This window comes from Chamaea fasciata, unplaced genomic scaffold (genome assembly GCF_029207755.1).
Source record: "Chamaea fasciata isolate MVZ Bird 193981 ecotype frontalis unplaced genomic scaffold, bChaFas1.0.hap1 SCAF_7, whole genome shotgun sequence".
Lineage (NCBI taxonomy): Eukaryota > Metazoa > Chordata > Aves > Passeriformes > Sylviidae > Chamaea > Chamaea fasciata.
In genome coordinates, this window is record NW_027094092.1 from 1480402 (window position 1) to 1486847 (window position 6446).

The window sequence follows — 6446 nt, forward strand, 5'->3', positions numbered from 1 at the left end:
AAAAACTCACTACAGGATGCACCAAATTTCCTTTGTTTCACTTTACAATAATGTATTCCCTCAGGTTTTCCTGTAGCACCTCTCAAAGTATAACAACACAGGCAATGGGCCCCATGCTGAAAACAGCTTAAAATATTACAGTTGAGCATGAAAACAGCACTCCTGTACTCATGTAAATAAATAAGGTGCATGTCTCCTAGTATTTCCAACGTCCTTGATATCAATTCCCTTGGAAAACCTGCCTTCCTCACCTGCAGCTCTCAGCTTTGCACAGCATCAAAGAACTGTGTGCCACTCTAAGCTCCATCAAACAAATCCAGAGAATGCTCTCTGTCCTTACTCCTGGTTGCCCAAAAGAATCCTCGAGGGCAGGTATTTGAAGAGAGAAAACAAATCTCCTCTAAAGACCCCCTACAAAGATCACCTTCCTAAGACACCCCTAGCCAAGGGTCCCCAAACACAGCAGGTCTCTCGGGAGCAGGCGCTGACAGGGACGTGGCAGCAGGCCCTAATTCCAGCTCTGGCTTTGTGGAACCCCAGCTCCAGCCACCCAAACCAAGCAGCTTTCTTCACGTTCTCTGCGGCGCTCCTCTCTTGTCTGCTCTCCCAAGGAGCTTCTTATACAGAGCTGGATCCTTCACGGCCCCACACACCGCAGCTGCTGCCATCCCAAGCGACACTGGAAACGCACGGTGTGGAAGAGAATACGGGCTAAAACAGCATCAAACCCCACTGAAATGCTTGCGGCTGGAGATTATTTTACACACTCAACTTCGACAAGCAGGGATAAAACCCCACGAACGGTCACGAGGAGCACTGAACCCACAGAAGTCAGGAGGAGTAAAGGCTTCCTCCTTAATAAGCAGCTGTGGTTTAGCGTAACCAGAGAGAGGTCTGCAGTTCCTGATGCTTCAAAGAGCTATTTGCATTTGCATATTCCTGGAGGATACAAAACATACCTTCTGAAGAGGGCAGCGTTTAACCTCAGCCTTCTGCAAGACCTTTTACCGAGACAGTTAGACAGAATTAATACTTAATTGGAACGAGCACTCTTTCTTCTCTCCCTCACAGATTTAGCTGCAGCCTGTGTATTATCAGCCACTGACGTTTAAAAAGCCCTTCTGAGAAAAGAAAAAGGTAAACTGGCAGGACAGGTACTTTTAACACAAGCATGTTTAAATTAAAAAAAAAAAAAAGAAAAAAAATGCAGTATTTTGACTACTGAAGTTCCAAAATTAAAAAAAAAAAATAAAATCTGCTTAAAGACCGATTTTTGAAAAGAGATTAGAACACGCTCTGCAGCTGACCTTTCCTACCTCACACACTAAGGAAATACTTAAAAATTCCAGCAGGCATATTTGCTTCCAAGGCAAGAAAACACACCCACTTGTTCCTTCACCGTTGTTTTTCAAGTACGAAAACCTTCCCCAAACTGTTAAAATCGAGGCACTGGAGTAACAGAAACCTCTGCAACTAAAAAACGCAAAGCGATTCCCTTGCCTCCCCAAGCGCAAAATCCTGATCTCGGGAAGCCACCCTGGTGATCCCGGGGTGTTACGTTCACAGGCGGAGGAAAACCTTCCCTCCGCCGGCGACAGGCGAGGCGCACACAGGTGGCCGACAGGGCACCGGGAGAGCAGCCGGGGATCAGGGGGATCCCCAGGGAAACACGCCGGCAGGTGCCCGGGATGCTCCGTGCTCCCCGGCCGCGGGGCTGGCACCCGCCCGCGGGTGGGACCGGGAATTCCCGAGTACCGCCATCCCTCTGGGCTTCCACACCGGGCCTCCCCGATCCCGGAGAGCCCGGCGGAGACCCCGGGGGGGGCAGGGCCGCTGCGGCGGCCGGGGCACCGTCCCCTCTGTGAGCGCCGCCCGAGCCTGCCCGTCCCGGGGGGCGACTGGCACCGGGGAGGGGGCGCAGCCCGGCACGCCTCCGCCCCGAGCCCCGCCACCGCCCCTGCCCTCCGCGGGACCCCGGCCCGGCTCAGCCCGCGGCTCCGGGCCCGCCTGCCGGCCCCGTTCCCCCGGTGCTGCCACACCGCCGGGCCAGCCCGCGCCGGGGCCGCTCCGTAACGGGGCCCCCGCCGCGGTCCCGGCTCCCGGAGACACAGCCCGGCACGGCCGCCGGGGGGGTCCCATCGCCGCCATCTCCCGGCCCGGGCCCCCGCCCCTCCGCCGTCCGCCGTCCCCTCCCGGGGCTCCCGCGGCTGCCGGGGGCGGCGGCTCCGCCGGGGCCGCGCTCCCCCCCGGGCCCCCCCCCCCGCCCCTCGGCGCCCCCCGCCCGCCGGCCCTGGCGCTCACCGCGGCTCCGCGCGCCCCTCGCCGCGCCGCGCCCGGCCGAAGAGAGGGCGGGCGGGGGTCGCGGCCCCCCGGCAGCGCCGCACGCCCGGCGCAGGCAGCCCCCGTCCCTGACCTACTTTCCGCCTGGCTTGCCACCCGACGGCGCACCACTAACCTACTTTCCAGCCAATGGCACCCTCCCCCGGCCCCGCACCGGACGCGCCCGCCCGCCAACGGGAGAGCGGCTCCGAACCCGCCTCGCCCAATGGGCGGCCGCCGAGCGGGCAACGCCCGCCCCCCCGAGCGCCGGCAAATCCCCGGGCGGACCCGCGGCGCCGGCCAATCGGGAGCGCGGCTGCGGGTTCTGGTCCCGCCCCCCGCTAGCGGGCGGGGCTGAGGGGGGCGCCGCCGGGACCCGGATGTGGCGGTGGCGGCGGGGTCGGCGAGGGTTCGGGGCCTGGGTGTGCCCGGGTGTGCCCGGGGAGGCAGCGAGGGCGCGGCCTCGCCCGCGCTTCTTGCCCCGGCGGCGCCGCCCGCGGCCCCGCCCGCTCCCCGCCCCAGCGCTGGGGCTCGCCCGAACCTCTGCGTCACCGCCGCGTGACGTCACCCGCGGCCGTGACGTCACGCGCCGAGGTGTGAAAGCCATGGCGGCGCTGCCCCAGCGCGGCCGCCCCGCCCGGGCCTCGTCTCCTTCCTTCCCGCGGCGGCGCGGCCTCGGCCCGGCCCTGGACACCGCCCTGGTGCCTCAGGGAGCCGGTGCCGCGCTGTGACCACCCATCCACCTTCAGGGTCAGCTTTGGGCCCTTTGCCCCCGCCCCGCCCGAGGGTCACCGTCGTGTCCTTCAGCCCGCCGCCGCCTCGGCCGCGTCCCCCCTCAGGGTCCCGGTGCTGCGCCCCGCCTGGTGTCCGCGGGGCACACAGTACCCTGCCGGGGTGTCCCTGGTGTGTCCCGGACACCTCTGAGCCCTCGGCCTCCGGCTCGGCCGGGAGGGACGGCTGCGATGCTGGCACAGCGTCCCTGGCACTGATGGGACGCCGGAGCTGCTCGCGGCGCCGGTTCTGTCCGACGTGTGCGAAAAGGCCAGCGGTGGAATGTGGTAAAGCCATCTACCGCGCCATCTCCTAGTCTAAATTTAGACAATCCACACAGCAGCGTAGAGGGGATGTGTTGCAAGAACATAATCACAGTTTAGCTGCTTTCAAATGCAAACATTTGCTAAACGTGATTGCGTGATCGCTGCATCCGATTATCGTTGCCACATCCTAATTGTCTTAACATTTCCTGTCCTGCGATGCCACGTCCCAGCGGTTTGGTTTACGTTTCCTAGGGTAACATCACCAGGCAAATGTGGATTGCAGCGGGATTGCGCCACGGCGTGCTTGTGGTTATCCCAATCCACCAGCGCAGGACTCGGGCTCAGCCCGGGACAGCGTTAACAGCTCGTTTCCATCTCATTCAGTGGGGACTAAACACGGGCAACAAGTGGCCCCTGCTGGATACAAAACTCTCCCTTCACATCAGGATACTCTTGGCTCGGGAGAAACCCTCCAGCAGAACGAGTTAAATGGAATGCCGTACATTAGCAGGATGGAAACGCGTACCTTGAAGAGTGAGGAGAAGACGCATCCTTTTATTTCCAGCGAAACGGTGCTGGTTTGATTTGTTTTAGCGCACAGAAGTTATGGAGGTGGAGAAGTCTCCTTGACTACTTCTTTCAGCTCAGCCTTTGTAGTTTTGCTCATTGTTTCTACCCATCTGTAGAAAGAATCTTCCTTATGGGCTCGATCACATAGTGTCTGTTTTAATGAGCCCTGTGCCTGTGGTAGGGAATGATGCCAAGAGTAATGATCTTTAGCTATTTCTGTAGGAGAGCAGCTTAGCAGGCCATATGTCAGATTTCCCAGTGAGCAATTGTTTTGAGTTGTTTTTACACCGTGGTTTCTATTCATGAGATAATAAAGAAAATAACAGCATCTGGTTAATCAAATTCCAAGTTTCACCATCTGATGATATATATCAGTCCTGTTCTGTGACTCCCCTTGAAATAGATTGTCAGGGAATTTCTATCCCTAGGTGAATCTGGCATCTTGCACCTTGGGATTTTAGAGGTGAGGAGCTAAGAAGTGACAATTTTAAATTTGACAAGACCTGAGTTCAGCTCCTGACGCCAAAAGAGTTTGCACCACCCTTCCACCACAGGCTTCAAGAGACAAAAAGGCAAACAGGAGAGGTGAGGCTTGACCAAAAGCAGAGCTTTTTCTCCTTGCAAGGGACTTGAGGGAGCACTTGAAGTAGAGCACCCCACAAACCTGGGAGCAGCTGGGCAGAGCAGCTCAGCTCAGGCCACTGTGCACCGGTGTGTCTGATACAAGAGCAGAAGCATTTCCTCATCCAGACAAGTGTCACCTGATTTATTCTCAGATTTTATGCTTTTTCTTTCTAAGAACAAAGTAAATTAGATCTTAGGGCAGAACGTTAACTGCCTCCTTCGCTATGTTAATGTGTTAATGGTTACACCATGTTTAAACACCGAAATTTACACTCGTTTTTGGCTTAAAATGTCAATTTAAAAGCAAGAGAGAGGGTGTGCTGTGTGGCAATTGTACTGAAAATCATGGTTTATGAATAGGATACTGCAAAAAGTAGCTCATGTTCCAGCCAATTTTCTTTATTGTATTCACGTTTGAATGCTACAGTAAAAACTTTCCAGGTCTTAGGATTTTGGCTTTGTGTCAAGAAGAGTGGCAGATATGATCTCCATTAAATGCAGCCTACCTAAGGTGTGATAAGGCCATAGCAGTGGTTTCACTTTAGAATCTGCGAGGTTTTAAATCTAGATAAATCTTCTAGTTCCTTGCAGACAAAGGAACCTGGTTTCTCAGGTGATAACCGAAAAACTGTTAGGGTTTTTTGGTGTTTGTTTGTTTTTTGTGGGTTTTTGTTTTTTGGGTTTTTTTGTTTGGTTGGTTGGTTTTGGGTTTTTTTGGGCAGGAGTTGCCTTCAAGCAGTCTTGATATATCTCTGGAACACCCACAGATATTCAGAAGTAACCAGCCACATTAGTTCTTTGATATTTTAGTTGTTTTTTCTCTCAAACATGATTCATGACCCGCAGCGGGAGACACAGAGGACACAGATCTCAGAGGTTTTGGAGGGTGGATTTTTGTGAAATGGTTTGGAGATAGAATTATATGTGTTTATTTTTTAACGTCTTCCGAAATATGTGCAGGATAGGATGTCTATTTTAGCACCTAGCTGTGGATCCAACTGCTTTAGAGCATTTTAACCAGCTGCTGTTTGTTTATAGGTTTTCAGCCATGCAATATTAATTAACCTGTCTTACCTTTTTATCCAAATCTTCCTCCATTTGTCTCTAGACATACAAGCTGTGATCTTGACCTACAGCAGGAGAAGTCAAAGCTCACAGAAAATTATCCAGTCTTAATAATTTGAATATCTGGATTTCTTATTCTGTCTGTACATTAAACACCCCAGAGATGACTGAGCCCTATTTCTGACCCTGCTACAGAGTTGGTGCCTTGCTTCAACCCAGTTGTGGGGGCAGAAGAAACTGCAAACTATGGCTTGGATTGTTTGCAGACTGATGCAGGAATTCTCACAGTGGTGACCTGTTGCCTGTAGTCTGTCACAGCTCCTGTGTGGCTGGCTCAGACCTCTTCAAAGTAAGGGTTTTATCAAAATAAGCTGTTGCAGGCTCATTCTTTTCCCAGTTCATCACATTTTCGAGCTATTACAAAACCTAATCCAGGGGAATATTAGGTTTTTCTGCTTTTGTTTGTATAAACACTTGCTGCTTTAATGGGTGCACCTCCTACCACAATGTTTCCATATTTGAGCATTGATTTCATAAATATAAAGCAATAACTGTTGACTTTTTCGTGTGCCTGCTTCCTTCCGAGCTTTTTAAAACCCATTCGTCTTCCTCCTGGCCTCTATCATAATTTAAAGGGCTAAAAACTTGTTTTGGGCAAAAAGAGAAGATTCTTATACAATCCATTGATTTCAGCCCTGTGGTCTCTGAGAACACCAATTAATATTCAGAGACTCAATAGGAACTCCCAGGAGTTGGCAATCCACTGTCTGGCAGCATGGCAGGAACAGGAAGAAGAATCTGATGAGGAAAATCAGGCTAAAGCCAGGGAAT

General features: G+C 53.7%; 1 protein-coding gene across 7 annotated transcripts in view; it reads right to left on the bottom strand.

Annotated features, from left to right (window-relative positions):
- The window catches only part of BMAL1 (basic helix-loop-helix ARNT like 1), a 47895-nt gene extending 45422 nt beyond the window's left edge, over positions 1–2473 (bottom strand). For 5 of the 7 annotated variants that reach the window (XM_066187185.1, XM_066187188.1, XM_066187187.1 and 2 more), the window contains exon 1: positions 2302–2436. The gene's annotated coding sequence lies outside the window, so the exon portion shown is untranslated. The other 2 variants (XM_066187183.1, XM_066187184.1) reach the window with 2 other exon arrangements.
- Positions 2474–6446: the final 3973 nt, after the last annotated feature.